At 40.0% G+C, this 21,663-nt stretch overlaps 1 protein-coding gene across 10 annotated transcripts in view; it reads right to left on the bottom strand.

Annotated features, from left to right (window-relative positions):
• Positions 1–21,663, bottom strand: part of RNF130 (ring finger protein 130) — a 142,871-nt gene that overhangs the window by 101,280 nt on the left and 19,928 nt on the right. The window lies entirely within an intron of this gene.

The following is a 21,663-nucleotide window of genomic DNA, read 5'->3' as shown; positions in this document are numbered from 1 at the left end:
CTCCTGCCTTCAATCTTTCCCAGCATCAGGGTCTTGTCCATTAAGTCAGTTCTTTGCATCAGATGGCCAAACTATCAAGAGTTTCAGCTTCAGCATCAGTCCTTCCCATGAATATTCAGGACTGATTTCCTTTTGGATTGACTGGTTTGATCTACTTGCAGTCCAAGGGACTCAAGAGTCTTCTCCAACACCACAGTTCAAAAGCATCAATTCTTCTGTGCTCAGCTTTCTTTATAATCCAACTCTCACATTCATCCATGACTAATGGAAAAATCATAGCTTTGACTAGATGAACCTTTGTCAGCCAAGTAATATCTCTGCTTTTTAATACGCTATCTAGGTTGGTCACACCTTTTCTTCCAAGGAGCAAGCGTCTTTTAACTTCATGGCTGCAGTCACCATCTGCAGTGATTTTGGAACCCAAAATAATAAAGTCTGTCATTGTTTCCACGGTTTCCCCATCTGTTTGCCATGAAATGATGGGGTCAGATGCCATGATCTTAGTTTTCTGAATGTTGAATTTTAAGCCAACTTTTTCACTCTCCTCTTTCACTTTGATCAAGAGGCTCTGTAGTTCCTCTTTACTATCCGCCAGAAGGGTGGTGTCATCTGCATATCTGAGGTTATTGATATTTCTCCCAGCAATCTTGATTCCAACTTGTGCTTCTTCCAGCCCAGCATTTCACATGATGTACACTGCATATAAGTTAAATAAGCAGGGTGACAATATACAGCCTTGACCTATTCCTTTCCCAATTTGGAACCAGTCTGTTGTTCCGTGTTTGGTTCTAACTGTTGCTTCCTGACCTGCATACAAATTTCTCAAGAGGCAGGTCAGGTGGTCTGGTATTCCCATCTCTTTCAGAATTTTCCACAGTTTGTTGTGATCCACACAGTCAAAGACTTTGGCACAGTCAATAAAGGAGAAATAAATGTTTTTCTGGGAACTCTCTTGCTTTTTCGATGATCCAGCAGATGTTGGCAACTTGATCTCTGGTTCCTCTGCCTTTTCTAAATCCAGCTTGAACATCTGGAAGTTCACGGTTCACATACTGTTGAAGCCTGGCTTGGAGAATTTTGAGCATTACTTTACTAGCATGTGAGATGAGTGCAATTGTGTGGTAGTTTGAGCATTCTTTGGCATTGCCTTTCTTTGGGATTGAAATGAAATCAGACCTTTTCCAATCCTGTGGCCACTGCTGAGTTTTCCAAATTTGCTGGTATATTGAGTGCAACACTCTCACAGCATCATCTTTTAGGATTTGAAATAGCTCAACTGGAATTCCATCACCTCCACTAGCTTTGTTGGTAATGATGCTTCCAAGGCCCACTTGACTTCATCTGGCTTTAGGTGAGTGATCACACCATTGTGGTTATCTGGGTCATGAAGATCTTTTTTTTTGTATAGATCTTCTGGGTATTCTTGCCACCTCTTAATATCTTCTGCTTCTGCTAGGTCCATACTATTTCTGTCCTTTATTGTGCCCATCTTTGCATGAAATGTTCCTTTGGTATCTCTAATTTTCTTGACGACATCTCCAGTCTTTCCCATTCTGTTGCCTTCCTCTATTTCTTTGCATTACTTATCTCCTGATCCCCATCTCCATCATCACCACAAGGAGACTGATTTTGCTTGGCGTAAATGAGAAAGCCAAACTTTTGGTTCTGTTACTAACAGTCTTGTTAAAATTCAAGTATCCTTGAACAAACTTCTCAGTAAGTGTCGAAGAAAATTAGAAAAGTTCAGGTCTGCATATGAAAGTTTAAATTAGTTAAAGTAACATGTGAAGTGAAAGTCGCTCAGTTGTGTCTGACTCTTTGCGACCCCATGGACTGTACAGTCCATGGAATTCTCCAGGCCAGAATACTGGAGTAGGTAGCCTTACCCTTCTCCAGGGGATCTTCCCAACCCAGGGATCGAACTCAGGTCTCCCAGACTGCAGGCGAATTCTTTACCAGCTGAGCCACAAGGGAAGTCCAAGAATATTGGAGTGGGTAGCTTCCAGCAGATCTTCCCAACCCAGGAATGGAACCAGGGTCTCCTGCACTGTAGGAGGATTCTTTACCAACTGAACTATCACGGAAAATAACATGAAACTAGAATAAATATTCCTGTAATTTATGTGCTGTGTTAAGCTACTTCAGTTGTGTCCAACTCTGTGTGACCCTAAGGACTGTAGCCTGCCAGGCTCCTCGGTCCATGGGATTATCCAAGGAAGAATATTGGAGTGGGCTGCCGTGCCCTTCTCCAGGGAATCTTTTCCACCCAGGGATCAAACCCACGTCTTCTGTGGCTTCCACATTGTAGGTGGATTCTCTACTGCTGTGTCACCAGGAAAGCCTCATCTAATTTATATTTATGGGCAAATATGTCTCTATAGTTTCACATTAGGATACATATATTAACTTATTATAGCTACTTGTCTAACAAAATACACAAAGACACCGAAACTATCCACTGGGACAATAAATTACATGGTCATTGTCCTAGATTTGGAGGGAAGTTTTTTCAAGTACATTTAAATTTGTCAGGGGAAGTTGATCAATTTTTGATTCTGCAAACACGGGAATTATATCTCTGGCACTCTGCCTATCTTAAAAAGCTGTCCCTGGCTGCTCTTTCCATTCTCATCCTTACTTTTATAGCAGGTTAAAATGAAAAGGGAAGGGCAGTTCAGAAGGAGGAAGAAAGTCACAAACATTTATTCTGAAGACATGCAGTGCCAGAGAACGGTGTGCCCTAGCCTTCCTGGAATTGGCACTGCCAGTACTCTGAGGGCTGAGAGGGAGGGAAGGAAAGGAGCGCAGCACAAATGGGTAACACTAGAAGGAAATAAACAATGAAAAATTAAACATTAAACAAATGAGGTGTACAATAAGACAACACCAGGGGGGAAATGGTTGCTGTCTATGCCCTGGAAGCACACTGCTTAGCAAAAGAAATGAAATGTTCACACTACTTAGAGAAAACGTAAAATGTAGAGATGTCACTAACTTCAGAGAAATGCTACATCTATCATTCCCTCTTAAATAATAGCTTTCCCTAAATTCTTTTATTATCCTGGTGATGAACAGCAATGAGAGCAGATTTGTTACTACAAAGTGGGAGACAGACGATTTCCCAATTTGTCGTGATTGACACTGTTGACAACTATGACTCACCTTTTCCTGAAACAGTTTCTACACTCTGAAACTTAAGTCCTTTCTCAGTCAAACAGAGAGAAAAAAAGGTTATGTCATGATTTTGTGTAAGTTTCTCAGTCGTGTCTGACTCTTTGTGACCCCATGAACTATAGCCCACCAGGCTCCTCTGTCCATATGTCCATAAGATTCTCCAGGCAAGAATACTGGAGTGGGTTGGCGTTTCCTTTTCCAGGGAATCTTCCCGACCCAGGTCTCGTGCATTGCAGGCAGTATTTTTACACTCTGAGCCACCAGGGAAGCCCTATGTCATGATTTTAATAGTCAACTTTTGAAAGACACAAAAAAATCATCAAACTCTGAAATTTTGAAACAGATATTACTTTCGGTAATAATGTCTGTTTCATAGATAATTATCATGCTTAAAAATATAAGCATTTAGTCAATGTGTTATGATAACCTCACTGTCTTGGGAAAATTTTCAAGAATACCTAGAGATCTGTATGCTTGTCTTCTATGAAACATGGGTATTTTCTGCACAGATGTGTGTGAAGTCTATCCACAACCCAGTAGCACACCTCCACCCCATTTTCCTAGCTCCTAATACCTACCACTTCGATTTCATTCTTTCTCTCTGATTTTAACAGTATCATTGTCCACTTAGAAGAACAGCAGTTCTCTAGTAAGTCACAAAGTCTAAGACTGAAAAGACACACCAAGGGGTACAACAAAAGAGCAAAATTTACGAAACATACTGAAGGGAAAATTAAAAATCCTCTTAAGGAATCCTCACCCACTAAGAACAGATTCTACGAACAACTCCATCATCAATACAAATTCCAACAACAGATTGTATGTGGAAAAGAAGTTTCCTGTTCCCCCAAATTTATCCAAATCATTATTCACTAAGGGTCTTTGAAAACCTTTATATCAATAAAAATATAGTAAGAAATTCAAGTTCTTATTTAACAGATTTTATCTGCTCTTGGCTGCACTGGGTCTCTGTTGCTGGTGTGCTCGGACTTTCTCAAATTGCAGAGTGGGGGCTACTCTCCAGTTGTGGTGTGCAGGCTTCTCACTGCAGTGGTTCCTCTTGTTGCAGAGCACAGGCTCTAGTAGTTGTAGCATGCAGGCTCTAACCGCCCCTCAACACGTGGAATCTTCCTGAACCAGGGATCAAACCCATGTCCTCTGCATTGGCAGGGGGATTCTTAACCACTGGACCACCGATGAAGTGAAAGTTGCTCAGTCATGTCCAACTCTTTGCAACCCCATGGACTATACAGTCCATGGAATTCTCCAGGCCAGAATACTGGAGTGGGTAGCCTTTCCCTTTTCTGGAGATCTTCCCAACCCACGGATCAAACCCCGGTCTCCCACATTGCAGGCGGATTCTTTACCAGCTGAGCCACCAGGGAAGTCCCTAAATTCACGTTCTTGTTCAAGGAAGTTCAGAAAAAAAAAATAAGGGATTTTTATAATCACTTAGTACCATGGTATGCTTATCTATGCTTGGCTTTAATTAACAAATAACTTGAACAATGAAAATAATGTCAACAGCTCTACAACACAACTTCTCAAGAGGACTGATGACTGACTGGCACTACTCCAGAATTTAATCCCAGTTATTTATACTTGAAGTAATTTATTAAGTAAAGACAAGCAGTAGTATGGCATAAAATATCTATGAATCACTAAATTTACTTCCACTAAAAATCATAATGAAAATGTGAAATAATAGGTGATATAAAATGATAAAGTATTTTACAATTTTATTTGTCAAATATATCTCAGTAAATTTGGAAAACATTTTTACATTATTGAGAAACTTAACTTCAATTTTTTTTCTGTATGGACTTTCCTGTTGAGCCCAGAAATAGTAATGAGACTAATTATCCCTTAACAAGAACCAAACAATTCTGGACAGGAACAATTATGGAATACTCACTTCAACGAATATTAACTTAAATGCTCAGTAACATACTAAATACCAGAGAGAAATACAACAGAACCAAACACCTTGGTCTTTAATGTTAAAGCACCACTAAATGGATTGAAGATGCATGCCTGGCACAGAAATTAAGTATCAACAAAGTAGTTAAAAATGCCAACGCAGAGAGCTTACAAATTTAGGAAAGGAAAAGAGCAACATAATGGTCTAAGTTTAGTGGAAGTTGGAAGCTAAAACACTTGAAAACTGTTCAAGCAGAAAGGGGAGGGGCACAAGCGACCAGCATAAACATACAGAACAAAGACTGTCTCTTAAACTTCTTGTGAAAATCAAACAAATTTTATTTATTTTTGGCTGCACTGGGTCTTCGTTGCTGGTGTGCATGGGAGCACAAATTGTGCACAAATTCTCTCAAACTGCGGAGAGCAGGGGCTACTCTAATATCTGCCCTTCAATGATACACTGAAGGGCAGATATTAAATATTTGAATATTTAAAGTAGGCTGTGAGTAGATAAGTAAATAAATACTCTTCCCCACCTCAGAGCGGCCTAAAGTTCTCCACGTTGATTAGTTTCACTCCCATTTCTTAAAACTGCAACCACCCCATCTGCCAAGTAGTGATATCCACATTGTTGTGTGGGTGATGCTTCCTCCTGCATCCTGAGAACTTGCAAGAGCCAAGTGGGCCTAGGGATGGGCAGCTGCTGGAATCCTTAGGCACACAGCACAGGTGCCCCGGCAAGACTCTAGCTTCCAGAGAATGCGTGTCTTGTTTCCTCCACCTTAAAGGCCAATCCCACGACTCCTCTGCTGACCACCTTCTAAGCCTCAGAACTGCGCTAAAGTATCCTCTCTGAAAAGCCTTCCCAATTTCCTAACGCTGAGTTGGGTGTTTTATTCATGTTCCCATGGTACCCTGAGATTCCATTTATTTTAGCATTTATCACACTCTGAGTCTCCTGGAACGTGATATCTAGCATCTTTTTCAGTATCTCTGGCATACAGCAGACACTTAACTCATATCATGACGGGAGCAAGAGAAGAACAACAGAGGGAGATTAAGCAAGACCTGATATAAAGAAAAAGCTTGTGCCAAAGACCACTCTGTTTCATGTGGTAATGTTCTGACAGGGGTAACATTCTATCAGTTGTTTTCTGTAAAAGAAGTAAAAATAAAAATGGACCTAACTAGTTACCCTAAATTTAGATGTTTCCATTTTCACTATTTTCACATTAGATTATAATTTCTTTAATCTTTAGATTTTTTACTTCTTGTCTTTATTTTCAATGTTGAATTTAATTTTATGATTCAAATAAAAAATACAATTCTTTACTTTTGTTCCCAACTTTTTAGAAAATTGAAGTGTAATTGATTTATAATTGGATTAGTTTCAGATGTACAGCAAAGTGATTCAGTTAGATATATGTGTGAGTGGGTGTGTGTGTGTGTGTGTGTATATATATATATATATACTCTTCTATAAATTATTTTCCACTAAAGGTTATAATAATGCGTGGCACAGGAGCGGCAGCTGCACGGCACAGCGGCCGAGATGAACTACCCCACGTCCAAGGTCAGAAGCAGTGGCTGCACTTCGCTGGAGCAGCCATGAAGAGATATTCCACGTCCAAGGTAAGAAAAACCCAAGTAAGACAGTAGGCGCTGAGAGAGGGCGTCAGAGGGCAGACAGACTGACACCACTATCCCAGACAACTACCCAATCTGATCACATGGACCACAGCCTTGTCTAACTCAATGAAACTAAGCCATGCCGTGTGGGGAATCAAGCTGGAATCAAGATTTCTGGGAGAAATATCAATAACCTCAGATATGCAGATGACACCACGCTTACGGCAGAAAGTGAAGAACTAAAGAGCCTCTTGATGAAACTGAAAGAGGAGAGTGAAAAGGTTGACTTAAAGCTCAACACTCAGAAAACTAAGATCATGTCATCCTGTCCCATCACTTCATGGGAAATAGATGGGAAAGAGTGGAAACAGTGGCAGACTCTATTTTGGGGGGATCCAAAATCACTGCAGATGGTGATTGCAGCCATGAAATTAAAAGACACTTGCTCCTTGGAAGAAAAGTTATGATCAACCTAGACAGCATTTTAAAAAGCAGAGACATTACTTTGCCGACAAAGGTCTGTCTAGTCAAGGTTATGGTTTTTCCAGTAGTCATATATGGATGTGAGAGTTGGACTATAAAGAAAGCTGAGTGCTGAAAAATTGATGCTTTTGAACTGTGGTATTGGAAAAGACTCTTAAGAGTTCCTTGGACTGCTAGGAGATCCAACCAGCCCATCCTAAAGGAAATCAGTCCTGAATATTCATTGGAAGGACTGATGCTGAAGCTGAGGCTCCAATACTTTGGCCACCTGATGTGAAGAGCTGACTCATTTGAAAAGACCCTCATGTTGGGAAAGATTGACGGCAGGAGGAGAAGGGGACAATGGAGAATGAGACAGTTGGATGGCATTACGGACTTGATGGACATGGGTTTGGGTGGACTCTGGGAGTTGGTGATGGACCAGGAGGCCTGGCGTGCTGTGGTTCATGGGGCCGCAAAGAGTCGGACACGACTGAGGGACTGAACTGAACTGGTAGGTTATTAAAAGATACTGAATAGCGTTCCCTGTGCTATGCAGTAGTTCTTGTTGTTTTTTTTTTTGTATATAGCAGTGTCACCTGTTAATCCCAAATTTATCCCTCCCCCTTTCCCCTTTGGTAACCACAGGACTGTTTTTCACCCAACTTCTTAATTTTATACATTTAGCTACTGGACTTAAGTCGCTAGCTTTCATCCCTTTATTACTTCCATGGATAAACTTACTATTTCTAATTTCACTCGAATCTAATTTATTTTCAGTTGCAGACTAATTGCCTTACAGAGTTTGCTGTTTCCTGTCAAACCTGCACCATCTGTTATCACTCGTCTTCATCAGTTGTTTAGTCTCTGCAACACTGAAAATGCTTACTCTTTTAATTTGTTAACTTATGTGTAAATTTTAATTTTTGCCTTAATCTTGTATCTAGTTTTTTAAATCCCTCCCCAAATACTTCTGTTGTATATATATATATTTTCTGGTAGGATTTGTTATCATAATGGCCTGCAGAAACAACTTGGACCCTAGCCTTTCCTGTTTTCTCAGGAACCTTGTATCAATGATCATTCCCTGCCTTTTTTCCTCTCATTTAAACCTGCTTGTTTCTTCCATCGTAAAAATAAAGGAGAAGAAAGAACAGTATCTCAAAAGACTCCCCTTTACTGCTACTGTTCTCAAGAGCTATCTGTACCTGTGATTCTCATCTCCTCAGTGTCCACCCACTTCTCACCACATTTTAAAAGCCTGTATTTACTTGGCTGCTGTCGGCTCTTTGTTGCACCATGTGGGATCTCTTCTTGTGGTGTGTGGATTCTCTGGTTGTGGAACGTGGGCTCAGGAGTTGCAGCAAGCTGGCTCTGGAGCACACAGGTTCAGTAACTGCAGTGCACAGGCTTAGCTGCCCCGCAGCATGTGAGATCTTAGTTCCCGCACCAGGGACTGGACTCACATACCCTGCGCTGCACGGCAGATTCTCAACCAGTGGGCCACCAGACAAGTCCCTCCTCATGACATTTTAATCTCTGCATTCAGTCACTCCACTAAAAGTGCTCTGAAAAGGCATCAATAATCTCAGCACTGCTAAAACCCAAGACATGTGTGATCCTCTTCCAAACTGACCTGACAGCTACAAGTGTCCCACTGAGCACTCTACACTCTCTTGGCTTCCAAGACCCCCATCCTCCTGATTCTCCACTTCCTCCTTTTCTTTCAGAGCCCTCCTTGCTAACCTTCTTTACTGACTCCTCTCCCTCCATGTGTGCACTCAAACCACTTGGAGGTCTAAGACCCTCTGCAGCTAGAATTCTCTCTACATTGCTGGTAGGCTTTTTTCTTACTGGAGCAACAATGCTTACTAACATTTCATGCCAATCAGCTCTTTCCTGAGAAACTATTTTTCAAATTTTACTTATACAAATCCAGTTCCCAATATACACAACTAAGTCAGAATGCTAAGAATCAGAAGAGGAATATGGATAATTACACATAGGAAGGAGATTCATTCCCTCTCATTCCAAGCAGAGACTGGTCCTGCCTTGATGACCTAACATTCTTGAATGTCTTTGCTGGTTCACATGGAAGGAGGCATGGGAGAGCATTTGTAGGCAGGTCTATGGACAGTCACTTTTTAATTTATTTCTTTCCAGGCTATTTTGCCCCAGCTTCAGGCAAGGCCAAGGGATCACTTTGAGGTTTCAAATGGATGCTATTAGTTGCCAAAAATATCTACCACCAAATGAAAACCAGAAACAGAAACCTAATTTAATTTGGTCATCACCTCTACACAGTAACATGCTTTATGTGACACCTACTGGAGCCCAAACTTTGGGAGGTAGACAGACAATCTAAGATTTACCACACAGAAGTTACATTACATATGAATGACAGGACTTCTCTCTGCTTTCCACAGGATGTGAGTAATAGAACATATGAGTCAAGTTTTTGCTGACAGTCATTTTATGATAGAGAAGGGAAAATCTTAGGATAAAGTTAAAGCTATTAATCGGAGAAGGCAATGGCAACCCACTCCAGAGTTCTTGCCTGGAGAATCCCAGGGACAGAGGAGCCTAGTGGGCTGCCGTCTATGGGGTCGCACAGGGTCAGACACGACTGAAGTAACTTAGCAGCAGCAGCAGCAAAGTTATTAATACATTGGCAAAGGGACAATGAAAGGGACAAGATCCTTGGGAACACTGCTGAGTGCTGAATTCCTGGACCGTGAAAGCTGCCCTACCTTGGAGCTTCTGGTTCTGACACAGGATTAATGTCTTCCTTATTTAAATCAACTTAAGCAGGAATTTCTCACTTGGAACACTCACATTTCTCATGTGAGTCAAGCAGCAATGAGGGGCTCTCTTAATCCACCAGGATCCACATTTGGCAACTCAAGCCCATCAAGAAGATCAAACCTAAGAAGAAAGCTTCCTGTAAAAGTCCTTTGACACAGAGAGGCAGCTGTGATGCCAATCTTTTGCCATCCTCCCTGACCTGAGAGGAGGGGTAACTATCCAGGAGAGGAGAGCTTTACCCAAAGATTAACATCTAGGGCAAGAGATCTCTCTAAGGATCCAAGGTAGAATCCAAGAGGCCAGGGAAATCATCTATAAACACTAAATGAAATTTGGCTTTTTCTTCATCTGTGAATGCAGACATTTAATCAATGTCTCTATCTTCTTCCTAAATAACACAAGGCTCTTAAAAGGCTTCTATAACAAAGTACTATAAACTTGATGTTTGTTTAAACAACAGGAATTTATTATTCTCTCACAATTCTGAAGGCCAGAAGTGTTAAATCAAGGTGGCTGGCAGGGCCATCTTTCTACTGAAGGTCCTAGTGAAGAACCCTTCCTTGCCTGTTCTAGCTTCTGGCAGCTCCACGTGACCTTGGTTTGTGGCTGCAACTCCAACCTTTGCTTTCATGTGGCCTTCTCCTCTGTGTGTGTCCCTTCGCTTCTGTCTCTTACAAACACACTTCTCATTGGATTTAGGACCTATCTACGCTATCAAGGATGATCTCATCTAAGGATCTTTATTAATGACAACTGCAAAGGCTTTTTACCCCCCAAATAATGTTTCCACGTTCACACGTTCCAGGGATCAGACATGAATGTATCTTCTGGGGGACTACCTTTCACCCTGCCTTTAGAAAGCAACTCCAATCACCACTTCTCATCTTATGCATAACTGTCCACTATACAGTTCCACCTTGCTTTAATTATCCCCTCTCTAATAGTCAGTGCTTCATACAGTCAATGTTTGTTAAACTTTACCTACAGATGCCTGTCCGTTCTTATATTAGTCAAGGTTCTCCAGAGAAACAGACCAGTAAGATATTTGCGTATATAAAGAGATTTATTTCGTAAGGAACTGGCTCATGCAATTATGGAGGCTAATGAGTCCCATAAAGGAGGCTATCAAGGACAATAAAGAAAGCGGAGCACCGAACAACTGATGCTTTTGAGTTGCGGTGTTGATAGAAGGCTTTTGAGTGTCCCTTGGACAGCAAGGAGATCAAACCATCCTAAAGGAAATCCGTCCTGAACATTCATTGGAAGGACTAATGCTGAAGCTGAAGCTTCAATACTTCGGCCACCTGATGCAAAGAACTGACTCTTTAGAAAAGACCCTGATGCTGGGAAAGACTGAAGGCAAGAGGAAGAGGGGACGACAGAGGATGAGATGGTTGGATGGCATCATCGACTCAATGGACATGACTTGAGCGAGCTCCGGGAGTTGGTGATGGACAGGGAAGCCTGGCGTATTGCAGTCCAGGGGATCGCAAAGAATCAGACATGACTGAGCAACTGAACTGAACAAGTCCCAGGATCTGCAGGGTAAGTCAGTAAGTTGGAGAGTTGATGGTGGAGTTCCAGTCCAAGGCTGGCAAGACGCGCTGATGTTTCAGTTTAACTCCAAGGGCAGGAAAAAGCCAACGACCAGTTTGAAGGCAGTACGACCAGTTTGAAGGCGGTCAGGCAAGAAGAAACTTACTTATTTGAAGGATAATCACCGCCTTTGTTTCATCCAAACCTTCAACTGATTGGATGATGTCCAACCACAACAGAGGGCAATCTGCTTTAATCTGCCTTATTCAATCTACCAATTTATATGTTTGTCTCACCTAAAAACACCCTAACAGAAACACTCAGAATGATGTTGACTACATACCTGGGAACCTTGTGGCCCTGTGAAGGTGACACATAAAATTAACCACCACAGTACTATTCGTATCTCACTTCTGTGCTTCCTCCTTCTTACTTATTCTACATATTTTAGAAGTTCTTTCAATGAAGATCTGTTAAGGATAAACTTGCTTTTCATGGTAAACATGTCTTTGCATATCTGAAAACTTCTTTTACTTTCTCTCATCCTTGAATGATAAATTAAGGTAAAAAGTCTAGATTTTATTGTTCTGTTAGCACACTAAAGGTAATATTCCACTGTCTTCTGCTTCTTATACTGAGAGGAGCTGAAAAGAACATTTTAACCGTGTAGGTTCTCAAATGTTACCCACCTACTTTTTACTTTCAAATCTAGTATTTTTAAGAAGCAAAATAGATGTGTTTCTTATTTTTCTATTAACTGTCAATTTTTACTTTTGGTTTTATTCTGAAGAAACAAACTTTTACTATAAACTACAGTCTTTTCATATAGAATTTTAAAGGCAAAGAAAACAATAAAATATCTTCTGCACACCTAGAGTGCTGGATATATCCATCAGCATTGCAGAAAAGATCATACATAGCTGAACAGTCAGCAAGTTTGTCAATAGCCATCCATTATCATTATTTAGTTACTGTAGATCTCAAATGGATTTTGATTATTTTTCACATCCTTAGAAATTATATATATATCTGTTGGATGTTCTCCATGACATAATAAAAAGCATCTTAAAGTAATTTTAAATGATGGCTAATACAAATCAACCTGGAAAGTCATGTTCAGAAACAATTTTTATTACAACTGATGTAACAAATACTTCATGCAAGAGAGATGCTGTAAATCAAAATAACCAAAAAAATCACTGCAAGGTAAGATAATGATATCACAGTACAACATACAGAAATGCTAATTATTTTATCCATATCACTCCCCATTCCACAAAAGCATTAGAGCACTGAGTACAACTCTTTCTGAGGCTTTCTTTTCTGCTAGCTCCTACCCATCACATTTTCCTCCCAGCTCTCTGAGCACTCTTTCGCATTTTTCCATTGCTAGTCTCTCAGCGGGTGTGTTCACTAAGGCTCTGCCCCAGGCCCTTTTCTCAGTGGGTCCATTCACATGGCTTCAACTATCACCTATATGTAGATAATGCTTAATTCTAAATCTCTCTCGAGCTTTAGTCTTTAATTTTCAACTGCTTGCTAGATATTTCTCCATGAATACAGAGTATTTCAAACTCTTCCCAAATCAAATGTGATCATTCTACATAGAATTCCTTTCTGATAGTACCATCAATAAGACTCTTAAAACATGTAAGGTGGAAATTTTCATTGCATTCCTGAAAACAGGTAAGTGGCTATAAAGAGACCCACTCCATCAATAGTGTTCAATTTTCTTGGCTGCCATCAAGAACCAGCTAGACAACCTCATTGTAACTAAATCCTGCTGATGTACAGAGAGATGTAAGAACACCACTGAAGGCCCAAAGGAGTGTATGAAGGCATGACTCGCCACTCCAGCTTTACTGAGGTATGATTAATAAAATAATTAAGACAACTATTAATAAAAACTATATATATTTGGGGCTTCCCTGGTGGCTCAGATAGTAAAGAATCTGCCTGCAATACAGAAGACCTGGGTTCGATCCCTGGGTTGGGAAGAGCCCCTGGAGGAGGGCATGGCAACCCACTCTAGTATTCTTGTCTGGAGAATTCCCATGGACAGAGGTGCCTGGTGGGCTACAGTCCATGGGGTCACAAAGAGTTGGACACAACCGAGCGACAAAGCAAGTATATATTTAAGACGGTGATTTGATACACCTATACACTGTGAAATGATTATAGTCAAGTCAATTAACATATCCATTACCTCATATAGTTAGTTACTTTTATTTTTTGGTGTGTGGTGAGAACACTGATGACCTACTATTTTACCAAATTTCAAGTATACAATGCAGCATTATTAACTATAGTCACCATGCTATACATGAGATTTCCCCAAAACATTCATTTTATAGCTCAAAGTAAACAACATTGAAGGACATTATCACTTCTTGGGCAGAAAAGTAAAAGATGCAGGAGCACTCCTATTTTATTTATCATTTCTTGTTTCTAGTACTAATACTTTTAGTACTAGTGGCTCTGACAAAATGACAGTGTTGAAAAAGACTGGGCTATCTGAAACACATTTTCAAATGTTATAATCATGCATTCAACAACATATTAAAAGAGTAATACACTGTGATCAAGTGAGATTTATTCCAGGGATGCAAGGATGCTTCAACATTCATGAATCAATGTGATTATACCACATTAACAAGAAGAATATAAATCATATGATCATCACCATAGATGCAGAGAAGCATGTGATAAAATTCAGCATCATTTATGATAAAAAAAAGTAAAATGGGTAGAGAGGGAATGTACCTCAACATAATGACAAGCCCACAGTTAACATCATACTCAACAGTGAAAACCTAAAAGTTCTTCCTCTAAGATTAGGAAAAGACAAGGATACCCATTTTGCTACATTTATGTAACACAGTACTGGAAATTCTAGCCATAACAATCAGGCAAGAAAAATAAATAAAAGGCATCCAAGTCTGAAAGGAAGTAAAACTGTCTCTATTTGTAGATGTATGTGTTAAGTCGTTCAGTTGTGTCCAACTCTTTGCAACCCCGTGGACTGTAGCCCATCAAGTTCTTCTGTCCATGGAATTTTCCAGGCAAGAATACTGAATGGGTTGCCATTTCCTCCTCCAGGGGATCTTCCTGATCCAAGGATTGAACCTGGGTCTCCTGCATTGCAGGCAAACTGTGTACCATCAGAGCCACCAGGGAAGCCCAATAAGATACTATCTGTAGATAACATGATACTGTATTTATAGAAAACCCCAAAGATTCCACAAAAAACTGTCTGAACTAATAAATTCAATAAAATTGCAGGACATAAAATCAATATATGTAAATCAGTTGTGTTTGTGTTCTATATTGATAACAAGCTACCAGAAAGAGAAATTAAGAAAGCAGTCCCATTTATAGCTGCATCAAAAAGAATTAAATATCTAGGAATAAAACTAACCATGGAGGTGTAAGACCCAAACAATGAAAACTATAAGACACCAATGAAAGAAACTGAAAAAGACACAAATAAATGAAAAGATATTCTATGCTCGTAGTTTGGAAGATTTAATATTGTTAAAATGTCCATTTTACCCAAAGCAATCTACAGATTCAATGTGATTTCTATAAAAAGTTCAATGACATATCCCACAGAAACAGAACAAATAATCCTGTCATTTGTATGGGATCACAAAATATCCCAAATAGACAAAGCAATCTTGAAGAAGAACAAAGCTAGACACACCATGCTTCCTAATTTCAAACTATATTATAAAGCTATAGTAATCAAAATAGTCTGATACTGGCATAAAAACAGACACACAGATCAATGGAACAGAATAGAGTCCCCAGAAATAATCACACATACAGAGTCAATTCATTTACTGCAAAGCAAACAAGAATATACAATAGGGAAAGGAAAGCTTTGGAAAAACTGGACAGCTACATGCAAAAGATCGAAACTGGACCACTATCTTACAACATACACAAAAACAAGTCAAAATGGATTAAAGATCTGAATATAAGACCTGAAACCATAAAACTCCTAAAAGAATACACAGGAAGTAAGCTCCCTGACATTAGTCTTGGCAATGAGTTTTTGGATTTGACACCAAAAGCAAAGGCAACAAAACCAAAAATACACAATTGGGAACACATCAAACTAAAAAGCATCTGCTCAGCAAATGATCGCATCAACAAAATTAAAAGGCAACCTAAAGAAAGAGAGGAAATATCTGCAGTTCATACATCTGATATGGGGTAAATATGCAAAATATATTAAGAACTCATACAATTCAATTATCTAGGGTCCTTGTTTCATGCAAATTTCTATTTACATAGTTTCCCACTATTCCTTACATTTCACAGGAGCTAGCTAAGTGTATGATGAGATTGTTGTTATCCCTTGAATTAATGATGAGTTAAAAGAAATGATTCATTTTCATGGAAAAAAAAAAAAATGATGGGCAAGAACAGTCTCACACTAACAAGAGAAGTATTTGTCCAGATGCTGACTGACCACTGATCAAAGGGCTTTAAGCAAAACTTCTGAGGAAGGACCTAGGAGAACATGAAAAAAAAATCATGAAATCAATCATGACAAAAAATATAAGTAATGACAAAAGAATGACTTGTCATTACTTTGGTTCACAAACACCTCAGGTTATGAAAACTCCACACTTCTCTCATTTGTTTTCTCACGTGAATAGCTTCTCACCATGGTGCTTTTCTTCCTAATTGTCCTCCATAGGGATTGATTTCATGATTTTTTTTTTTTTCCATCTTCTCCTACCTCCTTCCTCAGCAGTTAGTGTGAGTGGGCTTTCCTGGTGGCTCAGACAGTAAAGAATACACCTGCAATGCGGGAAACCTGGGTTCGATCCCTGGGTCGGGTAAATCCCCTGGAGGAGGGCATAGCAACTCACTCCAGTGTTCTCGCCTGGAGAATCCCCACGGACAGAGGAGTTTGACAGGCTACAGTCCATGGGGTCACAAAGAGTCCAACAAGACTGAGTGACTAAGCACACAGCACAATGACAAAAATATTAAAGTTTATCCTAAATATACAAAATAATCGATGAGATTTGTTTAAGTGGGTCTCAAGACTGGCTGATAATAATAAAAAAGAATACTTTACCTAAGAAACTATTATTCAGAGGGAAAAAAGGAAAAGCAGTTATATCAAGATAGAGTACATCCTTGAAGAAAATCCAAGTGAAAAGAAGAACTCAGAACATGTCTGAGAGATAGAAATGAGACTTTGATGGGGGCAAAACACCAAGGTCAACTGGCCAAATGGAGTAGTATGAAAGCTCGTTATAGACCACAAAAGTGTCAGACAAGATAAGAGTACTGAAAGGGGTTCAAATCTCCTTCGGCTAAAAGCAGGATATCTCAACAGTTCCTGATCTGCTTTACCATTCATTTCATCTCCCACAGAATAAACGCTACGGATAACCAGAGGAAGATGCTTCCCTTGTAGCTCAGTCGGTAAAGAATCTGCCTGCAGCGCAGGAGACCCCGGTTCAATCCCTGGGCCAGGAAGACCCCCTGGAGAAGGAAATGGTAACCCACTTCAGTATCCTTGCCTGGAGAAGCTCATGGTCACAGAACCCTGGTGGGCTGCAGTCCACGGGGTTGCAAAGAGTTGGGCACAACTGAGCGACTAACACTAACCAGAGGAAACTGCCACCCAGAACCTAACATATCCCCAGATTGTGACATGACCAATAACTTGGAAGAAAGCAACCTATCATTTTATAGTATGCAAAGCCCAGGACAAAGAAGCTGGGTAATTACAAATCACCTTGATGAGAAAGAAAATGAAGAAACCAGCAAGAATGCACAGATAAATTCAACTTTAAGGAAGACTAGTACAAAGCAAAGGCAAATGCAGGATGACAGTACAGACATAAAATTTATCCCCAAAACTAAAAAGCCCAGAGAGAGTTGAAGGGCCTTTCCAAAAGGTTTAAGTTTTTTCAAAGAAAGAAGAAACAGGTCACAGCTCAGGGCCAACACAACAATGGATGAAAACATTTCTCAAAACCTTTTTTGCTTTTGTTTCCCTATAAAGGGAAAATAACCTGAGAACTAAGATGATCAGAGCAAGGCTAAAGCACAACGGAAATGGGTTCAAAGTTCATAAGAAGCAAACATATTCTTAAGATAGGTCTCCCAGTTCATCTCAGTAAAAATGCTTTTCATAGTTGTGTATTCATGCTGATTTCTTCAAGTAATCTCTCATCTCATGAAAATAATTTGCAATTACCCAGCCTTCTTTGACCTCAGTATTTGTAAACTTAAAAATGTTATAGTTGCTTTCTTCCAAATTTTCCAGTCACTTAGCTTTACATCAACAAATGTAAAGAATACTTTCCACTCCTCAGCATTCCATCTTCCTCGGCAGTGTCAGAGGCACCTAACTACTTAACTTTTGCGATAATACAAACTTCTTTGGTCTCCTCCCGCACTGTCTTCCTGGCTATCCAGTTGTTTCAGCACTCTCTGATGAAAAGACTATTCCTTCCCTCAATGTTGGCACCTTTGTCAAAATCCATTCATCATAAATTAAGGGTTGATTTCTAGTTCTCAGTTCTATGCCACAGATATGTCTATCTATGGCAAATGTCTATGCCAATCCACATTGATTTATAGTATGTTTTGAAACTAGGACTTCCCTGGTGGCTCAGATGGTAAAGCGCCTGGCTACAATGCGGAAGACCTGGGTTTGATCCCTGGGTGGGGAGAAACCCTGGAGAAGGAAATGGCAACCCACTCCAGTACTCCTGCCTGGAAAATCCCATGGACGGAGGAACCTGGTAGGCTATAGTCCATGGGGTTGCAAAGAGTCGGACATGACTGAGCGACTTCACTTTCTTTCTTTCTTTGAAATCAGGAAATATAGCACTTCATTTTTCTTTTTCAACATTGTTTTGACAATCCTGGGTCCACATAAATTTTGCTTGTCAATTTCTGCAAAAAAGCCAGCTGGTATTTTCTTAGGATTATACTGACTCTGTAGGTCAGTTTGGGGGAGTACTGCCACTATACCAGTACTAAGTTTTTAGATCCTTGAACATGGATGTCTTTCCATTTATTTGGGTTTTCTGGAACTTCCTGTGACAATATTTTTTAGTTTTCAGGGCCCATAACATTTTAAATTATATTAAAAATACATTTTCTAATTGTTTACTCTGGCACACAGAAGTACAATTGACTGTGTGTGTGTATATATCTAGTGACCTTTCTAAATTTACTTCAACAACAACAACAACAAAATCACTGTGATAATAAATAAGAAATTACGAATTAATGACATTTAATTATGGATTAACACTGGCTTCTTTCCTTAATCCATGTCAGATGGTTGTATACCTTATATGGTATTCCAAGATATCCTGAATGAAGAATGATCCCGTAAATGTAAAGTGGATGCATAACTCCCTCACACACGTTTTTTTCAGTTTATTACAAAATAGCATACACAGTTATATCAAGTTACACATGATACCCTCTACTTTTAACTAAACTGTCTCTCATAAAATGGACTAATGCCTTAAAAAAAGTCCCTACAAAATAAAGCAAAAATAAATTGGCACAGCTGACATTTCTATTCCTATACAAGCCCTTTTTCACTAACCATAATAGGTTTTAAAAAAACCCCAACTAATCTGATTTGGAAAAGAACACCGTCAAATAGGAAATGATCACAAAAGACTATGAGAAATACAGACGTATTATAGCTGTTATTAACTATTAACCTAAGTGTTACACTTTAAGGTACTATGTCAAAGAAAACCAGTAGTGTGGTTTAACATTTATAAGCATAATACATATATTGGGGATAAATGTACACATACAACCAAAAAAGTGTGCCTCCTGGTACTACAGCGAGAGAGTGCCAGCAGACACCGGAAGCCAGTTAGGAAGCCACAGTTCAGGTAAGAGATTAGAAGGTTGCAGTGGATGTAGTAAGGAATGGAGACACGTTTTAGAGATGTTAAAGAATATGGATCAACAGGAGTTGGTAATTAATTAGATATGGGGGTAAAAGTTTGTGCTGACTGAAACAGCAAACACTGGAGGAGGAACAGATTTTTGGAGGAAAGATGGTGAATTGTTATAGACATATCAGGCTTGTAAGAAAACTGAGAGGGAGAGAATAATTCTACTCCTAATGGCAACCCACTCCAGTACTCTTGCCTGGAAAATCCCATGGACAGAGGGAGCCTGGTGGGCTGCCGTCTATGGGGTCGCACTGAGTCGGACACGACTGAAGCGACTTAGCAGCAGCAAGCATATACTCAATAAAATGTTATATACGTGTAACAAAAGACACATACACAATCTTTATGACAGCATTGGCTGTAACTGCTAAAAAGCGGGCATCCCACACAGCAAAATAGGTAAAATGCAGTATATTCATGCACTGGGTCACTGACAATTACTGCTATATGCAACAACATGAATTTATCTCACCAACATGAAGTGAGCAAAAGAAACTAATCATAATTCTATGTATATAAGTTAAAAAACAGGCATAATCGCTAGTGTTCAGTCAGAATAGTATTTACTTCGCGGGAAAGAGGGAGGAGAAATAGTGATTGAAAGGGGATATCCAGGAAGCTCTGTGGAGCTGCTAATGCTCTATTTCTTGACAAGGTTCAGAGTGACATCAACGTGTTTGCTACAGTTATTCATCAAGCTGCAGACTTTTGACTGTACATTTCCCCGTGTGTTATAGCAAATGAATACTATATAACTCCACTTATATGAGGTTTCTAGAGCAGTCAAATTCATAGAGACAGAAAGTAGAAGGATGGGTTCCAGGGGCCAGGGAGAGAAGGAAATTCTAGTTGTTTAATGGGTATGCAGTTTCAGTTTTTCAAGATGAAAACAGTTCTGGAGACTGGTTGCACAATAACGCGCATCTATGCAACACTACTAAAATATCCCACACGTAAGTTGGTTAAGATGGTAGACTTTATGTTATGTGTATTTTACCATACTTGTAAGAGACTTCCCTGGTGGTACAGTGGATAAGAATCCTCCTGCCAAAGCAGGGACATGGGTTTGATCCCTGGGCTGGAAAGATTCCACATGCCACAGACCAAGCAAACCCATGCACCACAGTTACTGAGCCTGAGCCGCAACTAATGAGTCTGTGAGTCACAACTATCAGAGCCCGTGAGTCTAGGGCCTGTGCGCCGCACCAAGAGAAACCACTGCAGAAAGAACCCCAACCACCGCAGCAGATCAGTCTCCGCTTACTGCAACCAGAGAAAGCCCGAGTGTGGCAACAAAGACTCAGAGAAACCAAAAGAAATTAAACCAACCAACCCTTCAACAGTTTTCTATTCCTCTTGGGATAAAGTAAAAAATTGCAACACAGCCTAAAAAGTACTGACCCACATTTTCATCTCTGCTATATACCATTCTCCCCCTTACTCTCTAAACTCAAGCATTCCAAGGTTGCTGTCGTTTTTTTAAATATCACTTTCAGTTTTCATATATGTTCCTAGCCTGAACTGGTCTTCCATTCCATGTCCCTCTTTGTTTAATATCTGCTCATGCTTTATCCTCAGCTTAAACATCATTTCTTCAGAGAAGTATTCCCTGACCAACCTAGACTGGGTTGATCTTCTCATTTATGCTCTCTCAGCATCTTGATCCTTTCCCCAAGAATTATTATTAAATAATTCTTGTGTTATTATTTAATGTCTGTTTTCACCACGACACAATACACAGGGGCTGACTTACCTTGCTGCTTGCACCAGACAGAATGCAGGAACTTCTTGTTCTGCCTGCTATATACTTCCTGTTGTTCAGTCGCTAAGTCATGTCTGACTCTTTATGACCCCATGCACTGCAGCATGCCAGGCTTCTCTGTAAATCACTATCTCCTACTCATGTCCACTGAGTCAGTAATGCCATCCAGACATCTCATCCTCTGTTGCCCCGCTTCTCCTCTTGCCCCCCTCTCATTAGGTGGGTGAAGTATTGGTGCTTCCCCATCAGTCCTTCCAATGAATATTCAGGACTGTTTTCCTTTAGGATTGACTGGCTTGATCTCCTTGCAGTCCAAGGGACTCTCAAGAGTCTTCTCCAACACCACAGTTGAAAGCATCAATTCTTCAGCACTCAGCCTTCTTTATGGTCCAACTCTCACATCCATAC

This window comes from Bos grunniens, chromosome 7, assembly GCF_055505025.1.
Source record: "Bos grunniens cultivar Pamir isolate PY7600 chromosome 7, Bosgru_T2T1.0, whole genome shotgun sequence".
NCBI lineage: Eukaryota > Metazoa > Chordata > Mammalia > Artiodactyla > Bovidae > Bos > Bos grunniens.
Note: the sequence above shows the minus strand (reverse complement) of the source record. Positions and strands in the feature narration are given on the sequence as shown.